This window comes from Drosophila persimilis, unplaced genomic scaffold, assembly GCF_003286085.1.
Source record: "Drosophila persimilis strain 14011-0111.01,24,50 unplaced genomic scaffold, DperRS2 tig00001810-arrow-arrow-pilon, whole genome shotgun sequence".
Classification (NCBI taxonomy): domain Eukaryota; kingdom Metazoa; phylum Arthropoda; class Insecta; order Diptera; family Drosophilidae; genus Drosophila; species Drosophila persimilis.
In genome coordinates, this window is record NW_020825576.1 from 4,079 (window position 1) to 31,623 (window position 27,545).

Genomic DNA, 27,545 nt, shown 5'->3' on the forward strand with positions numbered 1-27,545 from the left:
ATCGTTAATATTTAATTAGAGGGGGCTTAAGAGGGCTAAGTTCGGGTTTTCAGATACATATATTGTTGTTGAGGAACCAAAATTGAGGCAAAAACAATTAAAGTCAAGTATTTAAAACAAGACAGTTAAGTAGAAAATTGATTCATTAATCGGATAAAATTATGTGGGCAGGGCTGAGAGATCTAGATATCTAAAAATATTCGACGGAATATCAAAATTGTTTCTGCTTCGAACTGTATTGGAAAAAGCAATAATGCAGCTGGCTGGATGACAACAAAGCAATAATATAAGTCCAGTCCACATCATTGCAAAGCGACTGTCCCTGCATGGAGCAAACTGAGATCCTCGCCCGCATACAGCCAAAGCATGTCCATTTTCAAGGCGCGGTATGGACGACACAAAAATGTGACGTGTTTTCGGGAATTAAGAACAAAAGATTGTTATCCCCCCCTGTATCTTTCAGTGTAAAAGAGTTCGATGATGCGCTGGCCCAGGATGTGGTTGACCTAAAGGAGCTGCGCAGACTGACGTTTAATGGTGGGATATCACACTTCTGATAGGCGTAGTAATTCATGGACATGAATCCAATCCAATCCACAGGTGTGCCCGATGTACAAAGCTTCCGTGCACTCAGCTGGAAACTGCTGTTGGGCTACTTGGGACCAAGACGCAGCAGTTGGACGACCACGCTGGCCCAGAAGCGAGCCCTGTACCAGCAGTTCATTGAGGAATTGGCACTCCCCCCGGGACACAGCTGCAATGGAGCTGGAGAAGGCGACGGGGACGGGGACGTCGCTGTTGATTCAAGGGGCGTTGGCCTACAAGATCATCCGCTTAGCGAGGGGCCAGAAAGCGCCTGGAACACATTCTTCAATGACAACAAATTTCTGCTGCAGATCGGCAAAGATGTGAGGCGCCTGTGTCCCGACACCTCGTTCTTTCAGCAGCCCACAGAGTATCCCTGTGACATTGTGGTGCACAGTAAAGGCGAGCACGGGCGCCGGCTTCACAAACGGGTAGTGCCCACGGTGCTCAGCTCGGCGAACGTCCTGGCCTGGGTTACGTACAGGGCATGAATGAGATTGTCGGACCCATCTACTATGTGATGGCCTCGGATCCGGATCTCTCTTACCGCGCCCACGCGGAGGCAGACTGTTTCTTCTTCTTCACGGCTCTAATGAGCGAGATACGCGACTTCTTCATCAAGACTCTGGACGATGCGGAGGGTGGTATAAAGTTCATGATGGGCCTGCTATCTAACATGCTGAAGACTAAAGATATAGCATCTGAAGAGCCAAGAGCTGCCTCCGCAGTACTACAGCTTCAGGTGGCTCACCCTCCTGCTCTCGCAGGAGTTTCCACTGCCCGATGTGCTGCGAATTTGGGATTAGGTATTCTCGGACGAGCAGCGCTTTAATTTTCTCATCAAAATCTGCTGAACCATGATATTGTAAGCATGCGCTGACTTTCAACTGATTCATTTGCATTTACTGATGTATTTACTGATTTATAGAATCCAAAGGGAAGCAATTTTAGAGAACGACTTTGCCTCGAATGTGAAGCTGCTGCAAAACTATCCACCCATTGACATAAACGTTGTGATTACTCATGCAGTCTCCCTGGCGTAGCACTCACTTTTAGTGATACCACAGATATTACATATAATACCCGATTCCGGGTAGAGTCTGACAAAGCAATAATCCACAGTGTCTAGTTATCATGTTCAATAGTTGGAAGCCCAGGACCCAACAAAAGATCGAACACTAGCGCTGTTTCTCTGTTTTATACGTTACAATTTCATAATAAACGAATGTGCCGCATGTGTTTGTGTGGAGATTAAAAATGCGAAAACATATGTAAAATAGAGTGATCATAGCTCAAGTGTAATTTTGTGTTCGTGTGTGGCATCGTCAAAAAACACAGTAAAAAATATATATAACATTGGATTCCCGTTAGAGATTGATTACTTGGCCAAACGTGGTGCCGTATCCTTGCAAATCGTCTGAGCAATAAACTCCACCAGTGTTCGGGTCGGGCGGCCGGCCATTCCCTTGCGCAGATACTCGTATTCGAAGCCCTTTGTCACCATAACATTTGTGGCATCCTTTGAGGGAGAAAGTCCATAAGATCTGCGCCCCAACAAAGCGCCCCACAATACTCACAATATGCATCCACTGGCCACAGGGCACAAACTCACGGAGAAAGGCAGCGGCCTTGCATGGACGTCCACCTCGGTCAATGCCATAGTTCTGCACATCGCTGCGTCCCCCGGCACGCACGGCCTTGCTGTAATATTTCCACAATGGGAAGCGCCACACACGATCTCCGGTATGCATGCTGGCGTGCTTGATCTGCTGCCACAGGATCTCCGAGTTGGTAAAGACCCCCGCAGCCGACTCATCCAGGGCCTGGCGCATGTAGCCCGAGCAGGTGCCGACGTCAATGATGCACTTGGGACAGAAGTTTTGCGCATACAGCAGGGCGTCTGCCAGGACCAGTACATCCTCGTGATCGGTGCACTGGATCTCGATGGTCTTGCCGTTCATGGACTTGACCATGTCCCCAGTACGGACCGAATTGCAGCCCACTACGTTTTCACAAAGAGGTATCAGGCCGCGAATGTTGACCTAAGAACAGCACTATTATTCAAGGAGATATCATTTCTGTCCTGAGTACTTACCGGTAAACGCAGGCCAGCCACAGCTCGACAACAGGCCACCACAACGGCGGCCCCGGTCATGTCGCCACGCATATGGAAGAGCTCATGTTTCTCTTTCAGGCACAATCCTCCAGCATCGTAAGTCACGCCTTGGCCCACCAGCACAATGGGGCGCTCCTCGGCACAGGTGCCGTAGTAACTCAGCTCCAGGAAGATGGGTGGCTCGCACGAGGCCTTGCCAGGAAGGCGTGCATTGACTGGCTCTCGGCCCAGCCCTCGACCTTGACCTCCACATTGACACCGGATTTGCACAGCACCTCGACGACATTCTGCGCAAAAGCTGTGGGTGTGAGGAGGTTGGAGGGCATCTCCTGCAGCTGTCTCGTCAGGTTCTGGGCGGCTGCCTTCTGCAGACCAATGCGCCATCCTTCGAGGTCGCAGACCTCGTCTTTTCTTGCGTATAAGTCCAGCGACGGCACTGGAATCCTGTTCTGTGGGTTACGCAGATCCTGGTAGAGCCAGATGCCCAATGCGGCCCCCTCGGCGGCGGACTCGGCGTGGCCGCAGTTTTCAACTTCGATTCTGTCGGTGTCCAGCTCGGCCAGGATACGGCAGGCGGCGGCCACGGAGCGACGGATCGCCTCCTTCTGTTCGTCGAGCACCTCGTAGGGATTGTAGCCGAGGCACTCCTTGCCGAGGCCGACCACAGAGTAATAGGGGATGCGCTCTGGCTCGATCGCGAAGAAAAGGCGAGCCTCGCCCCGCTTGGGCATGGGTCCGGACATGCGGAGGACCTCTAGCAATCGGCCGGCAGTCTTCTGGACATTGTACCGCCAACCGGCCGCGGTGAGGACGCCAGCATCATTGCGGTCCGTTTCGTCGGCGAACACGCCGACCACAAGTCCGCGGGATGGAGGATCCGCACACATGTCCATCTGCTGGAGCTGCAACATCCGGTTTACCGCCTGCGAGGCGGAGCGGCGCTGGATAGCCTGGGGACGTGGTCGCAGGCGCTGCGGGAAGGCCTGGGAGACCAGCCGACGTACAACGCCAAGCATTATTTTTCGTTGAGCCCACACAAAGTACCAAATATCAGAATATACGTATTTCGTGTTCAATTTCTAGCAATAGAGAATGCCAAATTGAGGCGATGAATGTACTCCATGAGAAAGTGACACTCACTTCAAGGGCTATTTGGTCGGTACATTAAGGAAATTCGAAAGGATCAGAATCTAAAAACGAGGGGGAACGCTGTGAGTTGCTGCGGACACCGCAACTCTACAGTTATACCCGATACTTAGTCAGTATGGCTCTCCTCCGGCAGACGCCGCTAATATTAAACGACACGACAAAGAGTGCGTGCGAGAGAGACAGAAAATCAGTCTGAGCATGACGTCGGGCGCTGCGTAGCCACTGCAAATTGATTTGTTCCTTTTGGCTATAAAAATGATCTGATCTGATCCAGATTCAGCAATCTGATAGATATGGTCATTATCTATGATTCTGCGTTTTTAGTTTTCTCAAATCTGCAATATTGTGGATGCAACAGATTTTCGTCCTTTGTGGGGGCGGATGGGGGTGGGGCGAAATTCTGAGATATACGTTTTATAGTGACATCTTAAAGGAGTGTGTGCACCAAATTTGGTTACTCTAGCCTTAATAGTCTCTGAGATTTGTGGTTGCCTCAGATTTTCGTCCTTTGCGGGGGCGGAAGGGGGTGTGGCGAAATTTGGACAGGAAACGGTCAAGGTCCGATATCACAGGAGTGTGGATACCAAATTTGGTTGCTCTGGCTTTTATAGGTTCTGAGATCCTTGAACTCATATTTTGCAATTGGCAAAACCGACCATGAAACCTGTGTGTTAGAGTGAGACAGAGAGAGAAAGAGTGAAATTGTTTTCGTGATTCTGGCTGTAATAATTATACGATCTGGTTCAGATTTTGCACTCTAGAAGATATAGTCATCTTCTACGATTCTGCGTTTTTAGTTTTCTCGTATCGTCGAAATTGTGGATGCCACAGATTTTCGCCCTTTGTGGGGGCGGAAGTGGGCGGGGCAAAGTTTTGAAATATTTTTGGAGCAGTGACATATCACAGAAGTCTGGATCCAAAACATCGTTGCTCTAGCTCTTATAGTCTTTGAGCATTAGGCGCTGAAGGGGACGGACAGACGGACAGACGGACAGACGGACGGACGGACAGACAGACATGGCTCAATCGACTCGGCTATTGATGCTGATCAAGAATATATATACTTTATGGGGTCGGAAACGATTCCTTCTGGACGTTACACACATCCACTTTCACCACAAATCTAATATACCCCAATACTCATTTTGAGTATCGGGTATAACGAGTGGACATCGGCCCTTCACTCACTACTGTTTTGGTTTGGCTGTCCTCGGAGGAGTAAACATATCGAGTATGTATATCTTTGACAAATGGGGCTAACAAATCATGAACTCTTGAAGGGCCATGGTACTCAAATAGATGTGGCTCTGGATGAGTGTAACTTCCAGAAGGAAGCCTTTTCGTCCTATGAGCGTCCTTGATGAGCACCTAGATATCAGAGACCATGAAAGCTAGAGCAACCAAATTGTATATCCAGACACCTGGACACGTCCGCCCCCACAAAGACCAAAAATCTGTGGCATTCACAATTAACGCAGAATCGTAGAGAACGCCATATTTACGTTATTATAACGACCAAATCGCCTTCCACGCGCTTACTCATTCTCTCTCGATCTCTCTATCCATCTCACACACTCTTTCTCGTGCAGTGTGTTCGCTCTGGCGGAGGGAAGCGAGACAGAACGGCGGGCTTGTGTGTAAGAAAGAGAGAGAGGGAGAAAAGTTCCACTCTCCTATCTCATGACAATTGCGAGCATAATTCAGAGTTAATTTCGTTCCCGCTCGTTAAAGAATCTTTTTTGTATAAGTGGGTGATAAAAAAGAAAGGTTTTTAAAATCAAATCGTTAGAGAATACAATTTATTTGGCATACGCCTAACTTTTAAAATATTTCAGCGAAAAATAAGTTTAATTTTACAATAAGGCATCGCCGTTACAAAGTGCCGTGACTAAATGATTCCTTTAAAGTTTCGATACTGCATCATTAATTCCTGAAAATTTAGAATAGTTTTTCTAAAATAAAGAGACCGAAAAACTTGGGTGACTGCAAATTTGTATTTTACGACGACGAAAAAAAAGGAGTGCGTGCGTTCGTTTTCATAGATTTTTCTCGACTTCTCTTCATATATTCAAACAATTTCTTCTGCGCCTATCTTACCTACGGTTGCAAAGCGGCCTAACTTACACTAGACTTCATAAAATACGATCCTAATAACAATTATTATACGCCAAATGGCGCTACACCGGCCCCGTTGAAGGCCTGGAAGGCTTCAAACCAGTGGCAGAAGAGCCAACTTGTGGATTGGCCTCCTGAACGTGGCTCCGCTGCTCGTCCTCAGGTCGACCACTCTGACCCTTCCGTCCTGCCCGGCGGTTGTAACGACCACCCTTCCGAGGAGCCCCTGTTGAGGGGGCAGGTTGTCCTCGGCGACGATTACGAGGTCGCCTTCCTTGATGTTTGGTTCCTCCTGGTGCCAGTTGAATCTTATTTGCAATCCCAGCACATACTCCCGAGACAAGCCGCCATCGCTTTAAGCAGCTCAGACCCTCCTGGTCCGGGGTCCTGGGTGCTGGGGGTGCGATGAGCAGCCCGCCTGTCAGCAGGTGCCCGGGAGTCAGCATGTCTCCGTCGCTTGGGTCTGGGCTTAGGGGTCCTAGCGGGCGCGAGTTGAGTACCGCCTCGATCCCGACCAGCACGGTCTCCAGCTCCTCTGCGGTGAGGAGATCGCTTCCGACTGCCCGTAGGAGTAGGCCCTTGGCAGACTTCACACCGGCCTCCCAAAGTCCGCCCATGTGCGGTGCTCGAGGCGGTATGAAGGCAATCTCGCAACCGCTTCTTGACGCAAATTCGCTTATCGCGTCCGCTTCCGCCTCTATCTTCCTCCGCAGTTCGCTGAAGTGGCGACTTGCTCCGACGAAATTTGTCGCGTTGTCGCAGTTCACGCGTTGCGGACATCCTCGACGACCGACGAACCTTTGGAATGCCAACAAGAAGGAATTAGTCGTCAAATCGGAGACAATTTCTAAATGAACCGCCTTGGACGCAAAACAGACAAATAACGCTATGTAGGACTTATAAGGGGGCCTTCCACGAATTTTCAGAGTCGTATAGACTGGGCCACAAAAATCAACGCCACATACTGAAAATGGGCGGAGAGCACGGAGCCGGTCTGCGGGTAAGTTGCCCATCATTTGGGTCTGGAGTAGCGGCTTGCATTTAAAGCAACGAATACATGACCTAACTGTCGCCCTGCAGACCGCCTGAGCATTCACTATCCAAATGCGTTGTCTAAGGATACTCACGAGTGCTCGTGGGCCGGCATGAAAACTCGTTTGATGCAGATAGCGAACGTATGTCGCACAAACTGCGAGCGTTTTGTCAATAAAAAGGGAAACTTGGCATTATATGACATAGGAGCGTTAACTAGTCGCCTTCCAACTCGCAACAACGAAAAAGAGCACCATGTCCCAGCCTCTTCATGGATGAAGGGATTCAAGCGCTGAAGACTGGGGCCTAACTTGGTGCCTTTACGAACCCTTTCAATATCTTCTTGAGACTCATTTTTCTGTGTTATTTCGACTATTTTTAGAAACGCCTCGTCGTATTCTACGGATGACGGAATTTTTCCAAAGTTGAGACTTTTGTCTTTGCATTTTCGGATGAAGCGGAAAACGAAAACGAACACTCTTAGCAGTTTGAGGTGTGACGAGTATCCCTCGATTACATCCACTAAATAATTTGACTTGGCCGCGCCGGTCAGTGTGACCGATTTCTTCCGACTTTTCATCTGTATCTCTTCTTCGGAAAGCTCGAAGTGTGGATTTCTGGGCCAGCTCTCTTCTTCAAACTTTAAGAACTCTGGTCCACCAAACCAGATCGACTGCACGATTTCCTCTACGTCACAACCTCTCGAAACTATGTCTGCTGGGTTCTGTTTTGTTGGCACATGCCGCCACGTAGCTTCACTTGACCACTCTTGAATCTCCGCTACTCGGCTCGCAACGAATGTTGACAACGACGAAGGGTGGGATCTGATCCAATGAACCGGCCGCGGTGAGGACGCCAGCATCATTGCGGTCCGTTTCGTCGGCGAACACGCCGACCACAAGTCCGCGGGATGGAGGATCCGCACACATGTCCATCTGCTGGAGCTGCAACATCTGGTTTACCGCCTGCGAGGCGGAGCGGCGCTGGATAGCCTGGGGACGTGGTCGCAGGCGCTGCGGGAAGGCCTGGGAGACCAGCCGACGTACAACGCCAAGCATTATTTTTCGTTGAGCCCACACAAAGTACCAAATATCAGAATATACGTATTTCGTGTTCAATTTCTAGCAATAGAGAATGCCAAATTGAGGCGATGAATGTACTCCATGAGAAAGTGACACTCACTTCAAGGGCTATTTGGTCGGTACATTAAGGAAATTCGAAAGGATCAGAATCTAAAAACGAGGGGGAACGCTGTGAGTTGCTGCGGACACCGCAACTCTACAGTTATACCCGATACTTAGTCAGTATGGCTCTCCTCCGGCAGACGCCGCTAATATTAAACGACACGACAAAGAGTGCGTGCGAGAGAGACAGAAAATCAGTCTGAGCATGACGTCGGGCGCTGCGTAGCCACTGCAAATTGATTTGTTCCTTTTGGCTATAAAAATGATCTGATCTGATCCAGATTCAGCAATCTGATAGATATGGTCATTATCTATGATTCTGCGTTTTTAGTTTTCTCAAATCTGCAATATTGTGGATGCAACAGATTTTCGTCCTTTGTGGGGGCGGATGGGGGTGGGGCGAAATTCTGAGATATACGTTTTATAGTGACATCTTAAAGGAGTGTGTGCACCAAATTTGGTTACTCTAGCCTTAATAGTCTCTGAGATTTGTGGTTGCCTCAGATTTTCGTCCTTTGCGGGGGCGGAAGGGGGTGTGGCGAAATTTGGACAGGAAACGGTCAAGGTCCGATATCACAGGAGTGTGGATACCAAATTTGGTTGCTCTGGCTTTTATAGGTTCTGAGATCCTTGAACTCATATTTTGCAATTGGCAAAACCGACCATGAAACCTGTGTGTTAGAGTGAGACAGAGAGAGAAAGAGTGAAATTGTTTTCGTGATTCTGGCTGTAATAATTATACGATCTGGTTCAGATTTTGCACTCTAGAAGATATAGTCATCTTCTACGATTCTGCGTTTTTAGTTTTCTCGTATCGTCGAAATTGTGGATGCCACAGATTTTCGCCCTTTGTGGGGGCGGAAGTGGGCGGGGCAAAGTTTTGAAATATTTTTGGAGCAGTGACATATCACAGAAGTCTGGATCCAAAACATCGTTGCTCTAGCTCTTATAGTCTTTGAGCATTAGGCGCTGAAGGGGACGGACAGACGGACAGACGGACAGACGGACGGACGGACAGACAGACATGGCTCAATCGACTCGGCTATTGATGCTGATCAAGAATATATATACTTTATGGGGTCGGAAACGATTCCTTCTGGACGTTACACACATCCACTTTCACCACAAATCTAATATACCCCAATACTCATTTTGAGTATCGGGTATAACGAGTGGACATCGGCCCTTCACTCACTACTGTTTTGGTTTGGCTGTCCTCGGAGGAGTAAACATATCGAGTATGTATATCTTTGACAAATGGGGCTAACAAATCATGAACTCTTGAAGGGCCATGGTACTCAAATAGATGTGGCTCTGGATGAGTGTAACTTCCAGAAGGAAGCCTTTTCGTCCTATGAGCGTCCTTGATGAGCACCTAGATATCAGAGACCATGAAAGCTAGAGCAACCAAATTGTATATCCAGACACCTGGACACGTCCGCCCCCACAAAGACCAAAAATCTGTGGCATTCACAATTAACGCAGAATCGTAGAGAACGCCATATTTACGTTATTATAACGACCAAATCGCCTTCCACGCGCTTACTCATTCTCTCTCGATCTCTCTATCCATCTCACACACTCTTTCTCGTGCAGTGTGTTCGCTCTGGCGGAGGGAAGCGAGACAGAACGGCGGGCTTGTGTGTAAGAAAGAGAGAGAGGGAGAAAAGTTCCACTCTCCTATCTCATGACAATTGCGAGCATAATTCAGAGTTAATTTCGTTCCCGCTCGTTAAAGAATCTTTTTTGTATAAGTGGGTGATAAAAAAGAAAGGTTTTTAAAATCAAATCGTTAGAGAATACAATTTATTTGGCATACGCCTAACTTTTAAAATATTTCAGCGAAAAATAAGTTTAATTTTACAATAAGGCATCGCCGTTACAAAGTGCCGTGACTAAATGATTCCTTTAAAGTTTCGATACTGCATCATTAATTCCTGAAAATTTAGAATAGTTTTTCTAAAATAAAGAGACCGAAAAACTTGGGTGACTGCAAATTTGTATTTTACGACGACGAAAAAAAAGGAGTGCGTGCGTTCGTTTTCATAGATTTTTCTCGACTTCTCTTCATATATTCAAACAATTTCTTCTGCGCCTATCTTACCTACGGTTGCAAAGCGGCCTAACTTACACTAGACTTCATAAAATACGATCCTAATAACAATTATTATACGCCAAATGGCGCTACACCGGCCCCGTTGAAGGCCTGGAAGGCTTCAAACCAGTGGCAGAAGAGCCAACTTGTGGATTGGCCTCCTGAACGTGGCTCCGCTGCTCGTCCTTAGGTCGACCACTCTGACCCTTCCGTCCTGCCCGGCGGTTGTAACGACCACCCTTCCGAGGAGCCCCTGTTGAGGGGGCAGGTTGTCCTCGGCGACGATTACGAGGTCGCCTTCCTTGATGTTTGGTTCCTCCTGGTGCCAGTTGAATCTTATTTGCAATCCCAGCACATACTCCCGAGACAAGCCGCCATCGCTTTAAGCAGCTCAGACCCTCCTGGTCCGGGGTCCTGGGTGCTGGGGGTGCGATGAGCAGCCCGCCTGTCAGCAGGTGCCCGGGAGTCAGCATGTCTCCGTCGCTTGGGTCTGGGCTTAGGGGTCCTAGCGGGCGCGAGTTGAGTACCGCCTCGATCCCGACCAGCACGGTCTCCAGCTCCTCTGCGGTGAGGAGATCGCTTCCGACTGCCCGTAGGAGTAGGCCCTTGGCAGACTTCACACCGGCCTCCCAAAGTCCGCCCATGTGCGGTGCTCGAGGCGGTATGAAGGCAATCTCGCAACCGCTTCTTGACGCAAATTCGCTTATCGCGTCCGCTTCCGCCTCTATCTTCCTCCGCAGTTCGCTGAAGTGGCGACTTGCTCCGACGAAATTTGTCGCGTTGTCGCAGTTCACGCGTTGCGGACATCCTCGACGACCGACGAACCTTTGGAATGCCAACAAGAAGGAATTAGTCGTCAAATCGGAGACAATTTCTAAATGAACCGCCTTGGACGCAAAACAGACAAATAACGCTATGTAGGACTTATAAGGGGGCCTTCCACGAATTTTCAGAGTCGTATAGACTGGGCCACAAAAATCAACGCCACATACTGAAAATGGGCGGAGAGCACGGAGCCGGTCTGCGGGTAAGTTGCCCATCATTTGGGTCTGGAGTAGCGGCTTGCATTTAAAGCAACGAATACATGACCTAACTGTCGCCCTGCAGACCGCCTGAGCATTCACTATCCAAATGCGTTGTCTAAGGATACTCACGAGTGCTCGTGGGCCGGCATGAAAACTCGTTTGATGCAGATAGCGAACGTATGTCGCACAAACTGCGAGCGTTTTGTCAATAAAAAGGGAAACTTGGCATTATATGACATAGGAGCGTTAACTAGTCGCCTTCCAACTCGCAACAACGAAAAAGAGCACCATGTCCCAGCCTCTTCATGGATGAAGGGATTCAAGCGCTGAAGACTGGGGCCTAACTTGGTGCCTTTACGAACCCTTTCAATATCTTCTTGAGACTCATTTTTCTGTGTTATTTCGACTATTTTTAGAAACGCCTCGTCGTATTCTACGGATGACGGAATTTTTCCAAAGTTGAGACTTTTGTCTTTGCATTTTCGGATGAAGCGGAAAACGAAAACGAACACTCTTAGCAGTTTGAGGTGTGACGAGTATCCCTCGATTACATCCACTAAATAATTTGACTTGGCCGCGCCGGTCAGTGTGACCGATTTCTTCCGACTTTTCATCTGTATCTCTTCTTCGGAAAGCTCGAAGTGTGGATTTCTGGGCCAGCTCTCTTCTTCAAACTTTAAGAACTCTGGTCCACCAAACCAGATCGACTGCACGATTTCCTCTACGTCACAACCTCTCGAAACTATGTCTGCTGGGTTCTGTTTTGTTGGCACATGCCGCCACGTAGCTTCACTTGACCACTCTTGAATCTCCGCTACTCGGCTCGCAACGAATGTTGACAACGACGAAGGGTGGGATCTGATCCAATGAAGAGTAACTTCTGAATCTGACCAGAATATCACGTTCTCAATTGGAACCTTGAGCAGTGATTTGATTCGGTGACAAAGGTCTGCTAGAAGGTGAGCGGCACATAACTCAAGCCTTGGGAGCGTTTTCGTCTTGGGTGCCGCTACTTTCGACTTTGCAGTCAACAAGGAGACCTCGAAACCTTCTGCAGTCTTTCTACGGATATAGACGCAGGCTCCATAAGCTCTCATGGATGCGTCGGCAAAGGCATGTACTTGAATCGGTGACATGAGATCAGTATGCACAAATCGAGGTATGGTAATCTTCTCCAACTGACCCAAGGATTCTTTTAATAAGTTCCATGCTGTTTCCAAGTTCATTGGAATTGACTCATCCCAACCTAGCTTGTTAAGCCAAAGCTCCTGCAGTAGGATCTTTCCCTTAATTACTAAAGGACTTAACAAGCCAAGGGGGTCAAACAGCTTTGATGTCACCGATAATATGTTCCGTTTTGTCGCTCGGAGACCCATAACTGACGTGTCAATTTGGAACTTAAAGACGTCTTCGTGTGGCAGCCACGATATTCCTAACGCCTTAGTTGACTCTGAGTCCGAGATCGTTATCGGTTTAACTGTGCTCTCGAATGCGGTGACCTCAGGTGAGTTCGAAAACCATTTAGTCAATTCAAACCCAGCGGTTTGAAGAACCTGAGCCAGATCAGACTTAATTGTCTTTAACTCCTCTACGCAACCAGCACCAGTCAACATGTCATCGACATAGAAGTCGGAGTCAATATATTCAGCAGCTTTAGGGAATGAGAGTTTTGCAGACTCACTCAACCTCTTCAAACACCGAATAGCCAAAAATGGGGCTGGTCCAGTCCCATATGTTACGGTGTTGAGCTGGTATATTCTCAAGGACTCAGATGGGTCTCTTCTCACACTATGAGCTGGAATTGTCTATCCGCATCAGCGACCCAGACATGGCGATATATCTTCTTGACATCGGCTGTCCAGGCGTACCTGTGTAGTCTGAATCGGAGCAATGTCGAATACAGCTCATCCTTTATCGTAGGACCGACCATCAATATGTCGTTCAAGGCCACCTGAGAGGACGTTTTACAAGACGCATCGAAAACGACGCGGAGCTTGGTCGACGTGCTTTGGGGCCTCAACACACACTGATGTGGAATGAAATAATGTGGAGTTTTCGGGATTGTGTTCTCTGTGGTAGACAACAATCTTTTTTCAAGCGATAAAAACCGCCGTTTAGGCGTAGGAGTTGCCTAAGATACTTGGATCTGATTTGAACGGCAGTCTTACTTCAAACCGAGGTGAAGGCACGACCTGAATAGTCCTTCTATAATGTTTTTCACATAACTTGTGTTCAGGAGATAAAGACTTTTTAGAAGACGGCAATTCTTCCAGTGACCAAAACTTTTGTAATGTGTTTTCGATGTGTATCACTGACTCTTCTCGACAACTCAAACAATTCCTCGCTTCTTGGGTGGCAGTCACCTTTGGAGTGTATCTGCCGGACACAATCCAGCCGAGAAGCGTTTTCTGCAGAGTTGGATAGTCAGGAATCTGACCAACAGATAAAAGTTCGAAAAATGTTTCTGCACCTATCAACATATCTATCTTCTGTGGCTTGAAGAAATATGGGTCTGCAAGTGGTAAGTTCTTCGGGATTTTCCAGTCACTCACGTTAAGTGTTTGATCAGGGTGGTACCCCGAAATGGACCTTAAAATCCAGAAATCAACCGAAAACTCACTACCAGTAATTCGCGACTTCACCACCGTGTGTATCTTTTTCTTGACTTGTGAATTGGATTCACCAATACCAAGCAAGTTGATACACGACTCCTCCCTACGGATCTGTAAGCGCTGTGCTAAGTCCTCAGTTATAAAATTGGTTTGAGACCCCGAGTCAAGCAGAGCTCGGGCCAAAACATGTTCACCATTATTTGTTCGGACGCTTACGATCGACGTAGCCAGAATAACTCTATCCATAGCTGTCGCATGGAGAGCATGCGAAGTGGAAGGTTGATTCTGATTAGGAGGAGGAGAAGAATTCTCTGGGGGTGATGGTAACGCTAGACTTTTATTCGCCACTGTGTACCTATGCAATAAGGTATGGTGTGAGCAGCCACACAGTCGACACTTCTTAGCTTTGTATCATACTACAGAGTGGCCTGGCTGCAGACAATTGATGCACAAGGATGCAGTTTTTGCGAATTCGAACCTTTGCATTACTGGCAGCCGACCAAATGGACTGCAATCTGTCAACAAATGACCTTTCGCTTTGCAGTAGCTGCATTGTTGGTTTTTGGTATTCGCGGTGGAACACGCGAATGAGCTCCGATTATGCAGCTTGCTTGGCACAGCTTTCTGCTTCTGCTTTGGTTTGTCCGAATTTTCGGCCGAAAGATGCTGATGTCTGCGATTAAGCAACTTTTCACAGTCCGTCCAAAGTGGCAGTTTGTCATAATCGAGCTGTTCTTCCCATTTCTCTTTGGTCACCGGATCGACTCTGCTCAAGATGAGATGAATAATCATCGCATTCGAGATCTTTTTATCATCGCCTATCGACAACAACGAACCATAAATGGATGAGGCGGTATCGATAAGGTTCCTTAAGGACGATGCTGATTGCTGAGTCATTTTGGGAAGACTAAATAGGGCATCAATGTGATTTTTAAAGATCAGACAATCATTATCGTAGACCCGTTTTAAGCTAGCCATTGCTTTCTCGTAGTTGGTCTCGGTTACTTGGAAAGCCCTAACTGTTCCCAACGCTTCACCGGAGAGACACGAAAGCAAATGGTTGAACTTTTCGATAATTGGAATGCTTTGGTCATTGTGAACTAGAGTCTCAAATAAACCTATGAAGTTTTTAAAGTCCGAAAAGTTGCAGCTGAACTGCGGCAGAGCTAACTTCGGAAGGCGAGCACGAGATGGGCCACCATAAGCTGGTACTGCCGGTATTGTCTCATGCGCAAATGAGAGACATTAATTTTGCCTTTGTGACAATTGAGAGTTCTTCCAACTCGACTCCAAATTCATCGTCAATGTCTATATCTTCAATCTTCTCTTGAAGTTCGCGTGCCGTGTCAATGCTACGCATCAGCGTTTCGAGTCTGCAATCGAGCTCCGTCAATACCAGCGGAATATCCCCCGCTTCTAAACGGTCCGCTAATAAACGAATGCCTTTGACACGGCAACTGCGCTTTTTCTTCAGCTCTTCAAGGACGATATTGTTGGCTTTTGAGGTCATATTGATTCTCAATACAAGCAACTGAAGGCGAAAGATCGTTTCTAATAATCGTATTTAATGCCGAGACACTCAATGAAATAATGGGTAATTGGATGTTGTGTATACGTATGCACCGACAACGATCGACGCTAAATTGATTTGCGAGGCACGACTTTGTCTTAATTGATAGTTGGATCCTACTGACACCAAACGAATATACCCGACGAAAACAGGGTAGCGTGTCACTTGGTGTTTGGTTTGGATCAAGAGCGCCAAACAAAAGAACAACGATAAGCAACGGTGAGGAGCGAAAGCGAGACGAAAAAATTCACCGCTGCAGCTGCGTATTGGTATGCGTGCTTGGCCAACGACCCAACTTTACATATATTTGACACAACGAAAACGAGTAAGGGGTAAGATGTGACAGCGATTGCAGTTAAAAACGAGGGGGAACGCTGTGAGTTGCTGCGGACACCGCAACTCTACAGTTATACCCGATACTTAGTCAGTATGGCTCTCCTCCGGCAGACGCCGCTAATATTAAACGACACGACAAAGAGTGCGTGCGAGAGAGACAGAAAATCAGTCTGAGCATGACGTCGGGCGCTGCGTAGCCACTGCAAATTGATTTGTTCCTTTTGGCTATAAAAATGATCTGATCTGATCCAGATTCAGCAATCTGATAGATATGGTCGTTATCTATGATTCTGCGTTTTTAGTTTTCTCAAATCTGCAATATTGTGGATGCAACAGATTTTCGTCCTTTGTGTGGGCGGAAGGGGGTGGGGCGAAATTTTGAGATATACGTTTTATAGTGAGATCTAACAGGAGTACGGACACTAATTTTGGTTACTCTAGCCTTAATACTCTCTGAGATTTGAGAATATCCCCAGATTTACATCCTTTGCGGGGTCGGAAGGGGGTGTGGCGAAATTTTGAAACAAACTCGTCTCGGTCTGATATATTAGGAGTGTGGATACCAAATTTGGTTGCTCTAGCTTTTATAGTCTCTGAGACCGCCTATGCTACGTGTGTGTTAGAGAGAGACAGGGCGAGAAAAAATGAAATTGTTTTCTTGATGCTGGCTATAATAGTAATACGATCCAATTCAGATTCTGCAGTCTAAAAGATATGGTCATTCTCTACGATTCTGCGTTTTTGGTTTTATCGTATCTTTAAAAATGTGGATGCCACAGATTTTCGTCCTTTGTGGGGGCGGAAGTGGGCGGGGCAAAATTTTGAAATAATTTTGTAGCAGTGACATATCACAGAAGTCTGGATCCAAAACATCGTTGCTCTAGCTCTTATAGTCTTTGAGCACTAGGCGCTGAAGGGGACGGACAGACGGACAGACGGACGGACGGACAGACAGACAGGGCTCAATCGACTCGGCTATTGATGCTGATCAAGAATATATATACTTTATAGGGTCGGAAACGATTCCTTCTGGACGTTACACACATCCACTTTTACCACAAATCTAATATACCCCAATACTCATTTTGAGTATCGGGTATAAAAAACTCGTGGGCATCAACAACAGCAGCGAGAGTCACAGAAGCACGCCCCCCAACCACAGCTATACCAGCAGCCTGGGGCCCCATATGTGAATGACCAGCTAATGCAGGTAGTGCACCAAAATCTTCTCCTTGTAAGTGAAATGTGCAAAAAAATGGATGCCCTTATAGATCTATGGCATACTTTTATTATCTCTAATAAAGGACAAACTATTCCCACCGCTAATGACATTGTAAATTAATTATTACGCCGAAATACCGTATAGTACAAACACTATTTCGGCCAACAATACAGCCAATCCTCTAGCTACTACCACCATAAATGTAAATACAAACGAGGGGGAACGTTGTGAGTTGCTGCGGACACCGCAACTCTAAGGTTATACCCGATACTAAGTCAGTATGGCTCTCCTCCGGCAGACGCCGCTAATATTTAACGACACGACAAAGAGTGCGTGCGAGAGAGACAGAAAATCAGTCTGAGCGTGACGTCGGGCGCTGCGTAGCCACTGCAAATTGATTTGTTCCTTTTGGCTAAAAAAATGGTCTGATCTGATCCAGATTCAGCAATCTAATAGATATGGTCAGTATCTATGATTCTGCGTTTTTAGTTTTCTCAAATCTGCAATATTGTGGATGCAACAGATTTTCGTCCTTTGTGGGGGCGGATGGAGGTGGGGCGAAATTCTGAGATATACGTTTTATAGTGACATCTTAAAGGAGTGTGTGCACCAAATTTGGTTACTATAGCCTTAATAGTCTCTGAGATTTGTGGTTGCCTCAGATTTTCGTCCTTTGCGGGGGCGGAAGGGGGTGTGGCGAAATTTGGACAGGAAACGGTCAAGGTCCGATATCACAGGAGTGTGGATACCAAATTTGGTTGCTCTGGCTTTTATAGGTTCTGAGATCCTTGAACTCATATTTTGCAATTGGCAAAACCGACCATGAAACCTGTGTGTTAGAGTGAGACAGAGCGAGAAAGAGTGAAATTGTTTTCGTGATTCTGGCTGTAATAATTATACGATCTGGTTCAGATGTTGCACTCTAGAAGATATAGTCATCTTCTACGATTCTGCGTTTTTACTTTTCTCGTATCGTCGAAATTGTGGATGCCACAGATTTTCGCCCTTTGTGGGGGCGGAAGTGGGCGGGGCAAAGTTTTGAAATATTTTTGGAGCAGTGACATATCACAGAAGTCTGGATCCAAAACATCGTTGCTCTAGCTCTTATAGTCTTTGAGCATTAGGCGCTGAAGGGGACGGACAGACGGACAGACGGACGGACGGACAGACGGACAGACGGACGGACGGACAGACGGACAGACGGACGGACGGACAGACAGACATGGCTCAATCGACTCGGCTATTGATGCTGATCAAGAATATATATACTTTATGAGGTCGGAAACGATTCCTTCTGGACGTTACACACATACACTTTTACCACAAATCTAATATACCCCAATACTCATTTTGAGTATCGGGTATAAAAATGAGTTATATGTGTAGTTATTGCGTCCAACAGGGTTAGATGTACATATGTATATATGTATTAATATCTATGCTCAACTCTAACTACAGCATGCAATCTAGATCTACTATGTCATACGTATGTGCCAAGAATTGAAAGCGAGGTGCAATTGTTACAGCACAAGACAATAATTGCGAGTTTTTTAATCTTTTCGTCTTCACTCTTTAAATTTTTTGCACAAATACCTCTTGATAAGATTGGAAATTCCAGGTGCTGTACTCTCCTCTTCTGATGCTGGATGCTCCACTTGGATCTCCTTTGGTAGATGATATATATATCTCCTTTTGTATATAGCTGCAGACAGGGTATTGCACGACCGACGCGGTGATTTTTTATACCCGATACTCAAAATGAGTATTGGGGTATATTAGATTTGTGGTAAAAGTGGATGTGTGTAACGTCCAGAAGGAATCGTTTCCGACCCCATAAATTATATGTATATATTCTTGATCAGCATCAATAGCCGAGTCGATTGAGCCATGTCTGTCTGTCCGTCTGTCCGTCTGTCCGTCCGTCCGTCCGTCCGTCTGTCCGTCCCCTTCAGTGCCCAATGCTCAAAGACTATAAGAGCTAGAGCAACGATGTTTTGGATCCAGACTTCTGTGATATGTCACTGCTACAAAAATATTTCTAAACTTCGCCCCACCCCCTTCCGCCCCCACAAAGGACGAGAATCAGTTGCATCCACAATATTGCAGATTCGAGAAAACTAAAAACGCAGAATCATAGAGAATGACCATATCTATCCAGTTGCTGAATTTGGATCAGATCAGATCATTTTTATAGCCAAAAGGAACAAATCAATTTGCAGTGACCGACGTCACGCTCAGACTGATTTTCTGTCTCTCTCGCACGTACTCTTTGTCGTGTCGTTTAATATTAGCGGCGTCTGCCGGAGGAGAGCCACACTGACTTAGTATCGGGTATAACTGTAGAGTTGCGGTGTCCGCAGCAACTCACAACGTTCTCCCTCGTTTAGTTTTGTTTGTTGAATTCTTTGCACACACGTCGCGGTCAATTTGGCAATTTAGCTGCAGCACATATGCATGTACATACATGTAGGTATAATAGATTTTGGTTATTGATCTATTCTCCACTGTGTCACTGTCACTTTTGTCTTCCACTTTTATTAATACGTTTAATTTGCACGTCCACCCGGGGGCGCCATGAAAATTTAGAATATTTTTTCTAAAATAAAGAGACCGAAAAACTTGGGTGACTGCAAACTTGTATTTTATGACGACGAAAAAAAAGGAGTGCGTGCGTTCGTTTTCATAGATTTTTCTCGACTTCTCTTCATATATTCAAACAATTTCTTCTGCGCCTATCTTACCTACGGTTGCAAAGCGGGGCGAATTCGCCAAGAGCGAGAGAGCGAGCTTATATTGCGCTCCTGCTTTGCCCTAGCCTAACTTACACTAGACTTCATAAAATACGATCCTAATAACAACGAGGGGGAACGTTGTGAGTTGCTGCGGACACCGCAACTCTACAGTTATACCCGATACTAAGTCAGTATGGCTCTCCTCCGGCAGACGCCGCTAATATTAAACGACACGACAAAGAGTGCGTGCGAGAGAGACAGAAAATCAGTCTGAGCGTGACGTCGGGCGCTGCGTAGCCACTAAAAATTGATTTCTTGCTTTTGGCTACAAAAATGATCCGATCTGATCCAGATTCGGCAACCGGATAGATATGGTCATTTTCTATGATTCTGCGTTTTTAGTTTACTCGAATTTGCAATATTGTGGATGCAACAGATTTTCGTCCTTTGTGTGGGCGGAAGGGGGTGGGGCGAAATTTTGAGATATACGTTTTATAGTGAGATCTAACAGGAGTGCGGATACCAGATTTGGCTACTCTAGCCTTAATAGTCTCTGAGATTTATGAATATCCCCAGATCTGCATCCTTTGCGGGGGCGGAAGGGGGTGTGGCGAAATTTTGAAACAAACTCGTCTCGGTCCGATATATTAGGAGTGTGGATACCAAATTTGGTTGCTCTAGCTTTTATAGTCTCTGAGATCTAGGCGCTAATGTTTTACTCTAAGCAAAGCCGCCTATGCTACGTGTGTGTTAGAGAGAGACAGGGCGAGAAAAAATGAAATTGTTTTCTTGATGCTGGCTATAATAATAATACGATCCAATTCAGATTCCGCAGTCTAAAAGATATGGTCATTCTCTACGATTCTGCGTTTTTTGTTTTCTCGTATCTTTAAAATTGTGGATGCCACAGATTTTCGCCCTTTGTGGGGGCGGAAGTGGGCGGGGCAAAGTTTTGAAATATTTTTGTAGCAGTGACATATCACAGAAGTCTGGATCCAAAACATCGTTGCTCTAGCTCTTATAGTCTTTGAGCACTAGGCGCTGAAGGGGACGGACAGACGGACAGACGGACGGACGGACAGACGGACAGACGGACAGACAGACATGGCTCAATCGACTCGGCTATTGATGCTGATCAAGAATATATATACTTTATGGGGTCGGAAACGATTCCTTCTGGACGTTACACACATCCACTTTTACCACAAATCTAATATACCCCAATACTCATTTTGAGTATCGGGTATAAAAAATCACCGCGTCGGTCGTGCAATACCCTGTCTGCAGCTATATACAAAAGGAGATATATATATCATCTACCAAAGGAGATCCAAGTGGAGCATCCAGCATCAGAAGAGGAGAGTACAGCACCTGGAATTTCCAATCTTATCAAGAGGTATTTGTGCAAAAAATTGAAAGAGTGAAGACGAAAAGATTAAAAAACTCGCAATTATTGTCTTGTGCTGTAACAATTGCACCTCGCTTTCAATTCTTGGCACATACGTATGACATAGTAGATCTAGATTGCATGCTGTAGTTAGAGTTGAGCATAGATATTAATACATATATACATATGTACATCTAACCCTGTTGGACGCAATAACTACACATATAACTCATTTTTATACCCGATACTCAAAATGAGTATTGGGGTATATTAGATTTGTGGTAAAAGTGTATGTGTGTAACGTCCAGAAGGAATCGTTTCCGACCCCATAAAGTATATATATTCTTGATCAGCATCAATAGCCGAGTCGATTGAGCCATGTCTGTCTGTCCGTCCGTCCGTCTGTCCGTCTGTCCGTCTGTCCGTCCCCTTCAGCGCCTAATGCTCAAAGACTATAAGAGCTAGAGCAACGATGTTTTGGATCCAGACTTCTGTGATATGTCACTGCTCCAAAAATATTTCAAAACTTTGCCCCGCCCACTTCCGCCCCCACAAAGGGCGAAAATCTGTGGCATCCACAATTTCGACGATACGAGAAAAGTAAAAACGCAGAATCGTAGAAGATGACTATATCTTCTAGAGTGCAACATCTGAACCAGATCGTATAATTATTACAGCCAGAATCACGAAAACAATTTCACTCTTTCTCGCTCTGTCTCACTCTAACACACAGGTTTCATGGTCGGTTTTGCCAATTGCAAAATATGAGTTCAAGGATCTCAGAACCCATAAGAGCTAGAGCAACCAAATTTGGTATCCACACTCCTGTGATATCGGACATTGACCATTTTGTGTCAAAATTTCGCCACACCCCCTTCCGCCCACGCAAAGGACGAAAATCTGAGGCAACCACAAATCTCAGAGACTATTAAGGCTAGAGTAACCAAATTTGGTACACACACTCCTTTAAGATGTCACTATAAAACGTATATCTCAGAATTTCGCCCCACCCCCATCCGCCCCCACAAAGGACGAAAATCTGTTGCATCCACAATATTGCAGATTCGAGAAAACTAAAAACGCAGAATCATAGAGAATGACTATATCTATCCGGTTGCTGAATTTGGATCAGATCAGATAATTTTTGTAGCCAAAAGGAGCAAATCAATTTGCATTGGCTACGCAGCGCCCGACGTCACGCACAGACTGATTTTCTGTCTCTCGCGCACGCATTCTTTGTCGTGTCGTTTAATATTAGCGGCGTCTGCCGGAGGAGAGCCATACTGACTTAGTATCGGTTATAACTGTAGAGTTGCGGTGTCCGCAGCAACTCACAACGTTCCCCCTCGTTATACCCGATACTCAAATTGAGTATTGGGGTATATTAGATTTGTGGTAAAAGTGGATGTGTGTAACGTCCAGAAGGAATCGTTTCCGACCCTATAAAGTATATATATTCTTGATCAGCATCAATAGCCGAGTCGATTGAGCCCTGTCTGTCTGTCCGTCCGTCCGTCTGTCCGTCTGTTCGTCTGTCCGTCTGTCCGTCCCCTTCAGCGCCTAATGCTCAAAGACTATAAGAGCTAGAGCAACGATGTTTTGGATCCAGACTTCTGTGATATGTCACTGCTCCAAAAATATTTCAAAACTTTGCCCCGCCCACTTCCGCCCCCACAAAGGGCGAAAATCTGTGGCATCCACAATTTCGACGATACGAGAAAACTAAAAACGCAGAATCGTAGAAGATGACCATATCTATTAGATTGCTGAATCTGGATCAGCCAAAAGGAACAAATCAATTTGCAGTGGCTACGCAGCGCCCGACGTCACGCTCAGACTGATTTTCTGTCTCTCTCGCACGCACTCTTTGTCGTGTCGTTAAATATTAGCGGCGTCTGCCGGAGGAGAGCCATACTGACTTAGTATCGGGTATAACCTTAGAGTTGCGGTGTCCGCAGCAACTCACAACGTTCCCCCTCGTTTTTTACTGTATTGAAGCTGTAAGTGACCCAATTTCCTTGTTCTCTTTTGCGCCTGAATTCGTAAAATCGTAAAAGGCATGCGCAGCGGCCAGCCGCTGCTGATAAGAGAGCGCAACGCTTGCGTTCCCCACGCTCGAAGCTTTTCGTTCTCGTCGTTGCCAATTCTGCTTTAAGCTGGCAGTGCTCGCTTTCCATTGTGAGGAACCATGGTTCCCACAGGCCGAGTGCGACCAAAGGCACAGTCGGATAAAAGCTGACGGCCGGCCGGATAAGGCGAAGGTCAGGCCAGATGCCCCCGGTTATCCGGACGCGGCGAAGAGGCCAAGGGCCTCGAGAGGGGAAGTGCCCTGCTCTCGGAGAGAGAGACACAAGAGAGGCAAAGGAAACGGCGGGATCGGGCCAGCAGTAATTTGGCGCATGACCAAATAAGGGCACGGGATCACGCCGCCGGCCAGGCCCCGTTACGAAGGCCGTGGAAACCAGGAGACGGCGATGGAAAACTACCGACGCCGAGCCGGGGCCTGGCAAGGGGCTATAAAAGGAGGCGGCGGCGTCAAAGCGGGTCTCTTGTCACGCAGATAAGTAAGCGCGCGCGCACGTTGAGACCCGGTCGAAACGCAAGAGTGATACTCGGTACGAAACAAAGAAGTGTAGTGAAGTGTAGCAGCAGGCAGACAGGCCCCGCCTGCCCCCCCAGAGTAAGTCTAAATTAAGTGAAGATCCCCGTACGCCGGTGGAAGCTAGGAGGGGAGTGCGAGACGTGGAGTGCGGATTCGAGTGGCGGACCAAAGCAATAGCGGAGGTCAACTTGCCCCAATCAATAGCCTCGACGCTGCCACACCCGACGAGAGCCCCCGCGTGGTGGAGATCGGTAGTTAAGAGAAACTGTAACACCTAGCCCTAAGTCCTAATAGAATTGCGAATAAAGCGAAATTCAAATACAAAGAAAAGGAAAGTCTTATCATTTGTCGTTGGGGGCAACAATAAAAATACGTTGCTGCGAATCTGCCGACCGCTGAGCAAGCCCAGCAAACTCAAGCGGGCCCAAAAAGCAGGTTCGTTACACCATGCATTTTTGTAATGCATTGAAACGTAGCCGACAAATACACTAACAACAAAAAAAAGAAAATTTTTTTTAATCTCCTTAAACCAACAACCATAAAAATGTTTTTTTATTTTTAATTAAATTGCGTTTTGGCTCACCATGGCGGTACGCTGGTGTGACCCCCTCGGCTTTTTATAATTTTTTAATTTTTCGTTTTTTCTTTATACATATTTAATTTCCTTATTTCTAATATCATATATTATATTCATATACGCTCTCGTTTATATATACATACCTCTATAAATATAAACGTTTCTCTTTCTCCTTTAGAGATTAAGCCTCATATTTTTGTAATGAATTGTTTTGTAATGAATTCCCATTAATTGTTGCCGTTATTAAGGATCATGTGGCGCCAAGATGACGTAACCTAGCAGAAGTAGAGCGTTTATTTTAGGGATCGTTACCCATTACTCAGCCTATTTGGACCGGTGCGATCAAGGAAGGGTGGGCATACCGAGTTGCAATGACACCGCAAGCAACTCCCGCTCGAATTAGTTCCGCTGACTCATCTCCCTACACTATCATTTCTCTGTAAATTTCTTCCGTCTGAACCTTGAACCGCACAAGAAACTTATTATACCCGATACTCAAAATGAGTATTGGGGTATATTAGATTTGTGGTAAAAGTGGATGTGTGTAACGTCCAGAAGGAATCGTTTCCGACCCTATAAAGTATATATATTCTTGATCAGCATCAATAGCCGAGTCGATTGAGCCCTGTCTGTCTGTCCGTCCGTCCGTCTGTCCGTCTGTCCGTCCCCTTCAGCGCCTAATGCTCAAAGACTATAAGAGCTAGAGCAACGATGTTTTGGATCCAGACTTCTGTGATATGTCACTGCTCCAAAAATATTTCAAAACTTTGCCCCGCCCACTTCCGCCCCCACAAAGGGCGAAAATCTGTGGCATCCACAATTTCGACGATACGAGAAAACTAAAAACGCAGAATCGTAGAAGATGACTATATCTTCTAGAGGCCATGTTTTCTAGAGAAAACTAAAAACGCAGAATCATAGAGAATGACTATATCTATCCGGTTGCTGAATTTGGATCAGATCAGATAATTTTTGTAGCCAAAAGGAACAAATCAATTTGCATTGGCTACGCAGCGCCCGACGTCACGCTCAGACTGATTTTCTGTCTCTCTCGCACGCATTCTTTGTCGTGTCGTTTAATATTAGCGGCGTCTGCCGGAGGAGAGCCATACTGACTTAGTATCGGGTATAACTGTAGAAATGCGGTGTCCGCAGCAACTCACAACGTTCCCCCTCGTTTTTTATACCCGATACTCAAAATGAGTATTGGGGTATATTAGATTTGTGGTAAAAGTGTATGTGTGTAACGTCCAGAAGGAATCGTTTCCGACCCTATAAAGTATATATATTCTTGATCAGCATCAATAGCCGAGTCGATTGAGCCATGTCTGTCTGTCCGTCTGTCCGTCCCCTTCAGCGCCTAATGCTCAAAGACTATAAGAGCTAGAGCAACGATGTTTTGGATCCAGACTTCTGTGATATGTCACTGCTAGAAAAATATTTCAATACTTCGCCCCGCCCACTTCCGCCCCCACAAAGGACGAAAATCTGTGGCATCCACATTTTTCGACGATACGATAAAACCAAAAACGCAGAATCGTAGAAGATGACTATATCTTCTAGAGTGCAAAATCTCAACCAGATCGTATAATTATTACAGCCAGAATCACGAAAACAGTTTCAATCTTTCTCGCTCTGTCTCACTCTAACACACAGGTTTCATGGTCGGTTTTGCCAATTGCAAAATATGAGTTCAAGGATCTCAGAACCCATAAGAGCTAGAGCAACCAAATTTGGTATCCACACTCCTGTGATATCGGACCTTGACCGTTTTGTGTCAAAATTTCGCCACACCCCTTTCCGCCCCCGCAAAGGACGAAAATCTGGGGCAACCACAAATCTCAGAGACTATTAAGGCTAGAGTAACCAAATTTGGTACACACACTCTTTTAAGATGTCACTATAAAACGTATATCTCATCCGCCCCCACAAAGGACGAAAATCTGTTGCATCCACAATATTGCAGATTCGAGAAAACTAAAAACGCAGAATCATAGAGAATGACTATATCTATCCGGTTGCTGAATTTGGATCAGATCAGATAATTTTTGTAGCCAAAAGGAACAAATCAATTTGCATTGGCTACGCAGCGCCCGACGTCACGCTCAGACTGATTTTCTGTCTCTCTCGCACGCACTCTTTGTCGTGTCGTTTAATATTAGCGGCGTCTGCCGGAGGAGAGCCATACTGACTTAGTATCGGGTATAACTGTAGAGTTGCGGTGTCCGCAGCAACTCACAACGTTCCACCTCGTTTTTATTGTCTTTGCTCCTAATGCTCGAGCTCGTGACGCGATCTCTCCCTACCCCACCCGCAACTCTACCCGACTAACCATGAGACCGGCAGCAATGGATCTCGATCATACCCTCCATCTGCTCGTCTACCGTTTCAGATCCTAGCCTCCTGCTTCGTTACCTGTTACAGTATTAGCTATATTTATTTATATATATAATAAATTTAAAAGAAAAGCGAGGGGGAACGTTGTGAGTTGCTGCGGACACAGCAACTCTACAGTTATACCCGATACTAAGTCAGTATGGCTCTCCTCCGGCAGACGCCGCTAATATTAAACGACACGACAAAGAATGCGTGCGAGAGAGACAGAAAATCAGTCTGAGCGTGACGTCGGGCGCTGCGTAGCCAATGCAAATTGATTTGTTCCTTTTGGCTACAAAAATTATCTGATCTGATCCAAATTCAGCAACCGGATAGATATAGTCATTCTCTATGATTCTGCGTTTTTAGTTTTCTCGAATCTGCAATATTGTGGATGCAACAGATTTTCGTCCTTTGTGGGGGCGGATGAGATATACGTTTTATAGTGACATCTTAAAAGAGTGTGTGTACCAAATTTGGTTACTCTAGCCTTAATAGTCTCTGAGATTTGTGGTTGCCCCAGATTTTCGTCCTTTGCGGGGGCGGAAGGGGTGTGGCGAAATTTTGACACAAAACGGTCAAGGTCCGATATCACAGGAGTGTGGATACCAAATTTGGTTGCTCTAGCTCTTATGGGTTCTGAGATCCTTGAACTCATATTTTGCAATTGGCAAAACCGACCATGAAACCTGTGTGTTAGAGTGAGACAGAGCGAGAAAGATTGAAACTGTTTTCGTGATTCTGGCTGTAATAATTATACGATCTGGTTGAGATTTTGCACTCTAGAAGATATAGTCATCTTCTACGATTCTGCGTTTTTGGTTTTATCG

At 46.2% G+C, this 27,545-nt stretch overlaps 2 pseudogenes; one reads left to right on the top strand and one right to left on the bottom strand.

Moving 5' to 3' along the window:
* Window positions 1-366: 366 nt before the first annotated feature.
* LOC113567115 lies at window positions 367-1,628 on the top strand (annotated as a pseudogene).
* A 136-nt stretch (window positions 1,629-1,764) lies between these two features.
* Window positions 1,765-3,724, bottom strand: LOC113567114 (annotated as a pseudogene).
* Between the last annotated feature and the right edge of the window lie 23,821 nt (window positions 3,725-27,545).